A 12308-nucleotide genomic window follows, 5' to 3' on the forward strand; every position below is an offset into this window, starting at 1 on the left:
ATTTCCTCCCTCTGCTGCCGCGGCCCGCGCCGTCACTTCCTGTCCTGCAATGCGTGCTGGGAGCTCTTACTCATCACTCCCAGGAGGCAATGGGCAGTGACGTAGGCGGCCGGCCGCTCCTCTCATCTCGTTATTTGCAAACAGGAAATGACGCAATGATAGGCGTCCCTATGAAAACCCTTACTATGCCGATCGCATAGTACTGGGCATGCGCGAGATTTCACGCTGCATTTATCTGCCCCATCCAGCAAGAACCAGGAAGCAGGGCATACATTTTCATACTGCGGCTTCGGGTGACCAGAACAAAGATGGCGGCGCTCAGCAAACGATTTCTAAAGTAAGATTTTATGATTGCAAATCACTTATTAAACTGTGTAAAACCAGATTAGCGGATGTATGAAGGGCGGTGGATCACTATTTGGGAAGTATTTAAAAAAAAAATCGATTCTGTGGCCGGAACTCCGCTTTAAAAGGTTGGGTGTGGTATAGATCAAAGCAGAAGATGACAAGACATATTTATTACCCTAGTCATGTCAACAATGAATGAGCTCAATTACAAATTAAACCATTATTTATTTCAGAAACCGATATCAAGGTATTGCATTGGATGTAAAAAGTAAAGATAATGGTAGCATTAGTTAAGAGCTTACGGACCGCCCGCCGCACATTTACTGTGGCAGGCCGGCTCTTCTGCGTGAACTGACGTAGCCCTACATCGGTCGCGCGCTTGGTGTGGGGGGGTGGGCCGAGCGTGCGCCGCCACTGGCATGCTCCCGTCCCCACTAGGCCAATGCATGGGCCCAGCAGCCGCGATTGCCGTCGGGCACCCGCGATCGCTCCCCGCTGAGAGAGAAGTATAACGGGCAGCAGTTGTAGACACAGCCGACCGTTCTTCTCTCTGAAATGATCACAGAGCGCCTGTGATCCTTCTATATAGGATCACAGGTCTCTATGGTCATTTTACAAGTCCCTCCCCCCACAGTTAGTAAACACTCCCCTAGGCTTACATTTAACTCTTTGATCACCCACTAGGTTAACCCCTTCCCTGCCAATGTAATTATTACAGTAACAGTGCACATTTTTAGCACTGATTACTGTAGTAATGTCACTGGTCCCCCCAAAAATGCCAAAAATGTCAGTTAGGGGTCCGATCTGTTCGCCGTAATGACGCAGTCCTGCTAAAAATTGCATATCGCCGCCATTACTAGTAAAAAAAATAAATAAATAAATAAAATGACATAAATCGTTCCTCAGTTTGTAGACATGATAACTTTTGCGCAAACCAATCAAAATATGCTTATTTGAATTTTTTTTTTTACCAAAAATATGTAGCAGAATACAAATTGACCTAAAAGGATGAAAAATTTGGATTTTTGGGGGGGGGGGGGGGGATGTTATAAAGCAGAATGTGAAAAATATTTTGTTTTTCCAGAATTGTCGCTCTTTTGTTGTTTATAGTGCAAAAAATAAAATTTCCACAGGTGATCAAATACCACCAAAAGAAATCTCTATTTGTGGGGGGGAAAAAAAGACTCCAATTTTTTTTTTTAGGTACAGCGTCGCACCACCGCGCAGTTTTCAGTTAAAGTAACGCAGTGCCGAATCGCAAAAAATGGCCTGGCCTTTAAAGAGGTTGTAAACCCTTTTTTTATTTTTCACCCTGAAAGAGAAACACATAATGAGCTAGTATGCATCGCATACTAGCTCAATATGAAATACTTACCTTAGAACGAGCCCCCCCCGTGCCGCCCGCTTACCTGTATGACAGGCGACATGTCCAGTCGCCCGTCTTCTGGGATCGCGGCATCCGGCCATCTGATTGGCCGGAGCCGCGGTGACGTCACTCCCGCGCACGCGCGCGGGAGCCGACGGTCACGGCACGGAGTTCCTGAAGGAACGGCCCCAGCGGCCGTTCCTTCAGAGCGCATGCGCCAGTGACGTCGCTGGATGCATCTAAGGTAAATATCTCCTAAAGGGTGCATGTTTAGGAGATATTTACAGTGCCTTAATATAGGCTTACCTATAGGTACAAGTGTCAGAGGAGGGTTTACTTTCTCTTTAACCACTTGCCGACCAGTCACGTTGACTGTACTGCGGCAAAGTGGCTGGATTCCGTCCAGCGACGTAGACCTACTCCTCCCCCTGTAGGCGGCGCTCGCGCGCCGCCGGGGGCGCGCTCCCACTGTTTTCAGTCACAGCGGGAGTCGGGCCAGGATCGTCGCTGCTCTTCCCCGATTGTCGGGGAATCGAGTTTGGAGATCCGCCCGCTTGTGTAAACAGAGCGGGCGGATCTCCTAAGAGACAAGGAGTGACAGATTGCAGGGTTCAGCATAGCTGAACATGCGATCTGTCCCTATGTCACTCAGTCACCTCCCCCCACACGTCAGTAAGCACCAGGCATACATTAACCCCTCCCTCTCCAATAAAGTTAACCCCTTCCCTGCCAGTGTCATTTTACAGTAACAGTGCATATTTATAGCACTGATTACTGTAGTAATGTCACTGGTACCCCCAAAAGTGTCAAAAATGTCAGTTAAGGGTCCGATCTGTCTGCTGCAATGTCGCAGTCCCGCAAAAAAAATCGCAGATCGCCGCCATTACGCGTTAAAAAAAAACACCAAAAATGACAGAAATCTTTCCCTTAGTTAGTAAACGCAATAACTTTTGCGCAAACCAATCAAAATACGCTTATTGTGATTTTTTTTTACCAAACATAGGTAGCAGAAAACAAATTGACCAAAAATGTAAAAAAATTTTGATTTTTTAATTTTTTGGGGGGGGAATTTCATATAAAAAAATGTTAAAAATATTGTTATTTTTTCAAAATAAACGCTCTTTTTTTGTTTATAGCGCAAAAAGTAAAAATCGCACAGGTGATCAAATACCATCAAAAGAAAGCTCTGTTTGTGGGGAAAAAAAACACATAAATTTTGTTTAGGTACGGCGTCGCACGACCGCGCAATTGTCAGTTAAAGTCGCACAGCGCCGAATCGCAAAAAGTGGCCTGGACGTAAGACAGCAAAATCCTCCGGTGGTAAAGTGGTTAAGGGGGCAAATCCTTCCGGTCCAGAACTGGTTAGGAACTGTCAGCTCTACCAGTTATTGAGCACGGTTCTCCTTTAAATGTGGGCTTGTGTATTTTCTTTGCTTGATCAAAAAAATTGAATTGCAAACTCCTTCATTTAAGAATGTATAATGCTTTTACGCCACAGTAGCTCTATTCAGCACGTTAAAGCACACATTCACACTTTTCTGAAGTGTATGTGATATTATTATAGCAGCTAATCCATAACACATACAGCTAATCGATCAGCAGCAGTTAAAATAAAGTGAGAGGTGAAGGCAGCAGAGAAGAAGGAGGGGGACGCCGTCTCATTACTTGGACGAAGGATGAAGTGAGCAAGGGGAGGAGGGAGGGCCTGCCCATAGTTCAGGTTAATGTGCACTGCATAGAACCCTGGCGGCCAATCAGGATCGATCAACATTTGTCAAATTGAATTGGGGAGTCCCCAAACACTACTTAGCCTGGGTATACACCAGAGAAGGTAAAGAGAAGAGATATGAATGGAAAGGCTAAACGCAATGAAGAAGTATGGTATAAATACACAGAGATGAATTCTTTACACTGAGAACAATTTCTAGCTTGTACAATTCTGGGCTGTCAGTAAAATGCTGCTGTGGATTTCATGTACAATATTTTGCAGTAGTGATGAAAGCGATTAATACCAAATTTGGAGAACACAACTTTGCACTGAGCACTGCAGAGCTGCAAGAAATGATTGTAACAAAATAATAAATCACGTTATCAATTAACATTAACCACTTCCGGGCTGGAAGATTTCCCCCCCCTAATGACCAGCAATTGCGTTACTTTAAAAGTGCGCATTTCCCCACAAATAGAGCTTTCTTTTGGGGGTATTTGACCACCTCTGCCATTTTTATTTATTGCGCTATAAACAAAAAAAAGAGCGACAATTCTGAAAAAAAAAAAACAACAACAATATTTTTCACTTTCTGCTATATAACATTTTCAATAAAAAAAAAATGTAAAATCCAATTTTTGCATTATTTTAGGCCAATTTGTATTCACATATTTTTGGTAAAAAAAATCCCAATAAGCATATTTTGATTGGAAGTTATGGCGTCTACAAACTAGAGGAAAGATTTATGTCATTTTTATTTTATTTTTTTTTACTAGTAATAGCGGCGATCAGCGATTTTTAGCGGGACTGTGACGTTGCAACGGACAGATCGACACCTAACTGACATTTTTGACACTTTTTAGGGGTACCAGTGACATTACTACAATAATCAGTGCTAAAAATATGCACTGTTCTGTACTAATGACACTGGCAGGGAAGGGGTTACCCAGGGGCGATAAAAGGGTTAAATGTATGCCTAGGGGGTGTTTTCTAACTGTGGGGAGGGGCTTATTATGGAATCAACACAGAGACCTGTGTTCCTAAATGGGAGGAACACAACGGGCCCTGTGATGATTGCTGCGAGAACAACGTTCTGCTGTGTTTACAACAGCAGCCCGCCATTCTCTCTCCACAGTCGCAAGTGCCCAGTGGCAATCGCGGCTGCCCACCCCGCGGGTCAGCTTCCCCGCTGGCGAATGGGCGCGCGCGCCCTCACAATCGCTTTTTTTCTTTTTACAGTCTAATCTCCTATGTAACTGGCTTGGCACTTAAGCAGAGATGTATAGTAACTAAGTAGAACTACTTCACTACTGTACTTAAGTACCGAAAGGCGGTATCTGTACTTTCCTGGAGTAGAAGTTTTTTCTCCTACTTCCACTTTTACTTCACTACATTTTTTCAATGATTTCAATACTTCTACTCCGATATTTTTCTTTTGTGCTGCATAGTTACTCGTTACTATTATAAAAATTACCACTGCCAGAACAGTAGAAGGCAGATTTCATGAAGCTCAAAACATGTGTATTATCAGCGCATACGAAAATAAAAGCTACTGTATGTAAGAAAAGAAAAGCTGCATTTGAAATAATAAAAAGCAATATGATGTTCAAACTTTTGACTTCTTTCTTTAATAACTACATAACACAGTACTTGTACTTTTACTTTCAGTACTTGAGTAGCAATTTTTTTTTCAAAACTACTGGTACTTTTACTTTTAGTACTTGAGTAGCAACATTTTTTAAAAAACTACTTGCAATACTTAAGTACAAAAAATATTGAATACTTTAGTACTTCTACTCAAGTCACTTTTTGATCGAGCACTTGTACTTTTACTCAAGCATGGGTTTTGAGTACTTTATACAACTCTGCACTTAAGCCAGCCATACATGGATAAAAATTCGGCCTGTTCAGCAGGGACCAGCCAAATTTCGATCCATGCATGGGCAGGCTGATCGGATTGTACCCAAGTCAATCTATCATTCAACTTGGGTACAAGCAGCCTGTCAGATTTTTCTACATGCGATTACCACCAGTGGCTATAGCCGCTAGCAGTAATCATTGTATGCTGCAGGCTGGGAAGGCTCCCCATGGTGGAAGGAAAGAAAATTGATTCATCTATGGGCTGACTTAGAATCCCCTACATCAATAAATATATCAAGAACAAACAAACCTAATGACAAAAACATTAAACATGCTGCTTTGAACATTTCAGTGCAGTTCTGTTATTAATTAATGTATACCTAGTAGAAACCAGAGGTTAAGATAGGGAAACAGTATAAACTCTATCATGTTCTCTTGCCATCAGGGTAAAAAACTATAGATCGGTCATTCTCAACCAGAGTTGCTAGGGGTTCCTTCAGCTGTGGTTAATGACTTCTCATTTGATGGTTTCTGCATAGTTTCAGGATTGTGCCAGAAGCCTGCTCCCAATGGTTTTTTAAGCTGTCTGTAAAGGGGGCATTCTGACCACCACTGTAATCAGTATTGCCAACCATCAGCATTTTCACTGGCAGCCAGTAAAAAAAAAAGGTACTTTTTTCCTGACAGAAAATACCAGTGACAGGAAAAGTTTGCCAGTAAAAAATATGGCTGTGACGCTCGGGCTCAAAACTGTGCATGCGCAGTTCCGGTCCGGAGCTGGCTGAGACCATCCGAGTGCCTGCTGTAGTGTGTCTGGGCAGCGCTGGCAGGGAGGCAAGTTTGGGGGGGCAGTGCCTGAGCATGTCATGTGATGTCATGGTGCAAGAGAGCAAAATCGGCTGGGGTGTCGTGTGTGGGACTGCGGGACAGGAACTAGGCAAGCCGGGAGAGGGACTGTCAGTGCTGTTTGGACTGGAGTGGACTGAAGGGAGCACCTAGCGTGGAGAGAGACTGTCACTGTGACTCAGGAGGGGGCATGTCAGTGATCTGTGCTGCTGCACACTGCTATCAGTGTCACTGAGAGTCAGTTTCATGTGTGTGCACACCCCATTCTAATTTATTGCCCTTCCCCTGTCGCTGAGCTACTTACTATTTCAAAAATAAAATATGTTTTTTTGCCTTAACATCTACTTTAAAAAGCATTGCTAATTGCACAGTGTACTTGTTTGTAGCCTGAATACTGAAATCTGTACTTAAAACTGTAATTTTGTAACTTTCGGAAATGCCAGTAAAAACTTGGCTGTGCCGGTAAATATTGGATGTTGTGTCAGTAAATTAAAATCAAATGGGTTGGCAACACTGACTGTAATGGTTTAATTGGTTACATTGTTCAATGTAACCATGTAACCATTACATTGTAATGGTTACATGGTTACATTGTTCCTGCTGGCTAACATTGTTAGGGACGGTTTTCTCATCCACTAAATTGGTTTTAACCACTTAAGCCCCGGAAGATTTTACCCCCTTCCTGACCAGGGCCTATTTTGTGATTCGGCACTGCGTGACTTTAACGGACAATTGCGCGGACGTGCGACGCTGTACCTAAACGAATTTGACGTCCTTTTTTTCCCACAAACAGAGCTTTCTTTTGGAGGTATTTGATCACCTGTGCGATTTTTTTGACCATGCGCTATTAACAAAAAAAGAGCGTAAATTTTGCAGAAATAACAATATTTTTCAAATTTTTTGAAATTCTCCAAAAAAAAATGTAAAAATCTAAATTTTTTAACATTTTAGGCTAATTTGTTTTCTGCTACATATTTTTGGTAAAAAAAAATTACAAAAAGCGTATTTTGATTGGTTTGCGGAAAAGTTATTGTGTTTACTAAGGGAAAGATTTTTGTTGTTTTTTTTTTAACGCGTAATGGCGGCGATCTGCGATTTTTTTTGTGGTACTGCGACATTGCGGCGGACAGATCGGACCCTTGACTGACATTGTTGACACTTTTGGGGTTACCAGTGACATTTCTACAGTAATCAATGCTATACATATGCACTGTTACTGTAAAATGACACTGGTAGTGAAGGGGTTAACTTTTTTTTGATAGGGAGGGGTGGTGTGTGTCCCTAGGGGCGTGATTCTAACTGTGATTGGCTGTGGCTTGAGGTGTAGGAACAGTGATCAACGGTCCTACATGGTAGAACCGTATGATCACCATTCTTACACAAGGGAGAATGACAGACGGCTTGTTTACATTAGCCGCCTGCCTTTCTCCCGGTGTCACGGACGATTGCGAGTGCCCGGCAGACATCGGATCCGCCGGGCACACGCGCGGGGGGGTCCATGACTGAGCGGGAGCGCGCAGTCGGCGGCGCACGCTCGCTCCCCAGAGCCTCACAGGCTAGCGACGTAGATCTACGTCGCTCTGCCTGTGAGGGGCTGACTGCCGCAGTAAATATACTGTGAGCAGTCGGCAAGTGGTTAACAGGGGGTCCCTGAGACCTGGAAATTTTGTCAAGGATTCCTTTGGGGCAAAAAGGTTGAGAAAGGCAGTACAGGCAGGTTGTTAATGGATCCTTAAGGCCCCTTTCACATGGGCTTTCCGATCGGGTCCGCCTGTCAGTTTTTTCGAGCGAACCTGATCGGATGCTCCATGCACCTCTATGGAGCAGCAGATGTCAGTGGTGACATCTTCGCTGATACCCACTGCTATCCGATCTGATGTGGTCCATGAAATCCAGATGGATGGAACCCTATTTTCCATCCCTCTGGAGGATCAGATCGGATAGGATCAGATGAAAACAGACAGGTGGTCCGTTTTCATCCGATCTCCCATAAAGGAGAGCGGGGATCTGGTCCATCTCTGCAAAGTTAGATGAGACGGACCTGTCATCCGCCTGCTCAGCGGGGATCCGCGGATTGATCCCCGCTGAGCAAAAGGGCGTTCACCGGGCAGAAAGCCGTGTGAAAGGACCCTAACACAATAAATTTGGCAGTGGCTTTATATTCCAAAAGGTGGCCTCCTCTTCTTTGTTTGCATGGTGGATCATAGATAATAGGAATAAGCCCAGATGAGAAACAACACCAAAGGAAACTGAATTCAGAGGAGGCCTAAAGTGCAACTGCAGGTTATGCAACCTGGTGGGTTGTAAGGGACAGGGGCCCCCCCAACGAGCTGAAATTTCTCCCCCAACTAGTGTTAACATCCAATATAGACATGGAAGCCCAATAACACAGAGGGAATGTCTTCATAAGAAACAAAGGTATGTGTAGAATCTTGTTTCTAGGACAGGACTATTTTTGGAAAATGACGCCGCTCTAATAATGGTATGCAGTTAATACATGTAATGATGTTATTTTGAATACAAATTCCTTTTTTAATTTCACAAGCCTTTCATTTATATTTTTTCCACACTTATTACAAGCAATGCAGGCTGAGCAGCAAAAGTGACAGGTGTTGGAGCAAACTATAACATTGCAAGGGGTGCTGGAGGAGCAACAAGCCCCGTAACCATACAGTGACTGTTGTGGGCACCCCCCAGTACTGTAATAGTTTGTCCCAATTCCTGTGACTATCGGTTTTGCTAGACGGCATGGTCTGCATGTAAATGTGGAGAAAAATATAAATAAATATGCGTGCAACAGAAAAGGGAATTTATATGCTAAACGCCATCATAACAATATTACGTTCTTTTCAGTTATCAAAATGGAATCATTTTTACTATATTTGTTCTTTACCTCAAGTGTCCTCTATGCATTTTCTTAAGTTGAGCGTGAGTGCTGTCCAGTAGCGGGAGGCTGGCACTGCGATACTTGTCACCATAAGAGGGGTTAAGAGAACGTACGCTCTTTTCACCACCCTTACTACAAGGTTTTATTTCTAATTAAGCTGTAATCAGAGAGGGAAGACAACCAGGTTTTGCACCAAATGACTCGTACACACTTTGCAGATTGGGTCCCTACTCGGCCACGCTGCAAGAGCATTCTCCCTGAAATTCATTAGACATGCATGAGAGGGGCCTTATGAATAGAATTGCATTTAAATGGATTTTCTGAGAGAAGAGCAGCGGAGGGAGGGTGTGAGCGAGAAAGCAGCAGAATGTGTAGGAGGAAGAGAAGCAAATAGAGGGAAAGAGTAAGGAGAGAAGAGAGAAAGAGAAAAGGTTACAAGAACACATTGTATGGGAAACAGCTTGGATGGTGAGTTTCACCCAAATATAAAAGAGTGTAAAACTAAGAAGGAAGGGGGATAATAAACAGAAATGGAGAGAGATTCGCCGAAAAATGGAGGAAAATGGAGGAGGGATGACAGAAGTGTTGCACGCAAAAAAAAAAAACTGAGACAGAAGGAGAGGGGGAGTAAAGTGTGAGACAGCGGAAATAAGATGAAGAACAGCAATGAAGTGATTGGGATGGAGCTAGACTCATCATCATATTAACCTCTTCATAACAAATGACATTAAAGTAGAGGGAGAGGTTTCACCCTTCCATCCAGCATCCCAAACCAAGCTATAATCAGTGCTATAGTACTATATGCGTCTTCCCGTCTCCTTAAGAAAGAATCGCAGCCAAAGAGCCGCAGCATGTTTGTTAGATCAGCTGCTACGGCTATAAATTAATTAGTCTTCCCAAGGAGGCCAAAGGAGGGAGAGAGAGAGAGAGAGAGAGGGAGAGATATAGAGCATTGGCTAATACCAGACAACAACAGCCTGGGAGGGCAAGGTATTAGAAGCGGAGAGGAAGGTTGCTAATCCTATCAACCAGCTACCATCTGATCAGAACAATTAAGACTTATGTAGCATACAATAAGCGTAAAGTCAATGGGAAAGAAAGAAAGGCAATAATGTAAAAAATGATAATAAAGAAGACCCAAAGAGTAAACTGTGGTGGTAGTGAAGAAGAGACAACTACAAAAGTGTAGAACAGGAACGGGGGCACTTCTAAAGCCAATAAAATAGAAAGTAGGGGAGATATTAAAAGACATCTAATAAAAATTAATCAGGCTGAAATAGAAAAGGGCTAAGGATTATGGAACTGACAATGTAGAAAAGGGGGGGGGGGGGGTAAACATGGGAAAAGACAAAAGATGATGGTCTTGTGGAATGCAGGGCAGCTGAAACGGGATAATGAAAATAAAAAATTGCCCTGATTTCTATAGATTTATGCTGTGCTATAAAACATTAAAACTGCTTTGTTGCTTTGTATCCCTGCAGAAGGATCCTGAGATTGCTCCCGTTCATCGAGCACTTAAACAGTTAACACATTTATAGACATATTTACATCCTCTGCAAAATGAGCAGCACCCAGGGAAGATTCACCAATCACAGATGAGAGAGAATATGCAAGAGAATGAGTTAGAAACAGAGAAGGGGAGAGACGGGGGTACACAAGGATATATATATATCTAGGAGATACATTGAGGAAGTAAGAAAAACATGACAATTTGAGTTTATTGTGGTTACAAAAGCAATACAAACATTGAAGTAATTGAACATGAAATGACAACCACACACACACACCGAATATGTATGCTGGGATAAAAAAAGCAGGTGAATGACAAATAATTGGTACTTATTCCAGATTGGCATAGGCTGCTCAAAGGAATATTAAAGCATTGAGTATACCAGCCTTACATGTGTAGACGGAACAAATAAAAATATACGCAATGTAAAGATTATCTTACGATCTGATAATATACAGTATCTAACCAAAGTGAGTACACCCCTCACATTTTTGTAAATATTTTATTATATCTTGTAAAGTAGTAGTAAGTGTACAGCTTGTATAACAGTGTAAATTTGCTGTCCCCTCAAAAACACAGCCATTAATGTCTAAAACACTGGCAATAAAAGTGAGTACACCCCTAAGTGAAAATGTCCAAATTGGGCCCAAAGTGTAAATTTTTTGTGTGGCCACCATTATTTTCCAGCACTACCTTAACCCTCTTGGGCATGGAGTTCTCCAGAGCTTAACTGGTTGCCACTGGAGTCCTCTTCCACTCCTCCATGATGACATCACAGAGCTGGTGGACCTTGCGCTCCTCCACCTTCTGTTTGAGGATGCCCCACAGATCTCAATAGGGTTTAGGTCTGGAGACATGCTTGGCCAGTCCATCACCTTTACCCTCATCTTCTTTAGCAAGGCAATGTTGGTCATTAATGTCTAAACTGTTGGCAACAAAAGTGAGTACACCCCTAAGTGAAAATGTCCAAATTGGGCCCAAATAGCCATTTTCCCTCCCCGGTGACATGTGACTTGTTAGTGTTACAAGGTCTCAGGTGTGAATGGGGAGCAGGTGTGTTAAATTTGGTGTTATCACTCTCACTCTCTCATACTGGTCACTGGAAGTTCAGCATGGCACCTCATGGCAAAGAACTCTCAAAAATCTGAAAACATGAATTTTTGCTCTACATAAAGATGGCCTAGGCCAGTGATGGCAAACCTTGGCACCCCAGATGTTTTGGAACTACGTTTCCCATGATGCTCAATTACACTGCAGGGTGCATAAGCATCATGGGAAATGTGGTTCCAAAACATCTGGGGTGCCAAGGTTCGCCATCACTGGCCTAGGCTATAAGAAGATTGCCTAGAATGGAGAAGAAGCAGTGCCATCTACGCGTAGCAGTGAAAGGTTTATTCAGAATTATAAAATATTGCACTCACAAAAGTAGATAAAAAACAACATGGCATATTTAAGTAATCAACCTGACTAGGGTTCTGAGTAAACACCCGGCAAATGTGCTGCACTGGCTCCCACCTCTCGTCTAGGTGGAGCCCTCCTGACTCCTGGGCCAGATCTGTGTAGACAGAGACTGTTGGCTTTAATTAAAGAGATTGCTGTTTGTAACGTTAGATCGGACACAACTTCTGCAGTGCTAAATGGAGGGACTGCAGAGCATCTTATGGAAAAGGGCTTGCAGATGGTATCCCTCACAAGATGGAAGGGCCAAGTGAGATTGAGCACATAGCAGAGGTCATGCCCACAACCCACAAAGGATATAATGGTGTTCAGGTGTCGGCACAGT

General features: G+C 43.1%; 2 protein-coding genes across 4 annotated transcripts in view; one reads left to right on the forward strand and one right to left on the reverse strand.

Annotated features, from left to right (window-relative positions):
• The window catches only part of LOC309567888 (uncharacterized protein), a 246936-nt gene extending 244921 nt beyond the window's left edge, over nucleotides 1-2015 (forward strand). Inside the window, exon 5 of the mRNA XM_082273403.1 lies at nucleotides 2002-2015. The gene's annotated coding sequence lies outside the window, so the exon portion shown is untranslated. The remainder of the gene's footprint in view (nucleotides 1-2001) is intronic.
• The window catches only part of DSCAML1 (DS cell adhesion molecule like 1), a 432791-nt gene that overhangs the window by 153816 nt on the left and 266667 nt on the right, over nucleotides 1-12308 (reverse strand). The gene's annotated exons all lie outside the window — the stretch shown is intronic.

The sequence above is a fragment of the Pelophylax lessonae genome (genome assembly GCF_965119305.1).
Source record: "Pelophylax lessonae genome assembly, chromosome: 12".
Lineage (NCBI taxonomy): Eukaryota > Metazoa > Chordata > Amphibia > Anura > Ranidae > Pelophylax > Pelophylax lessonae.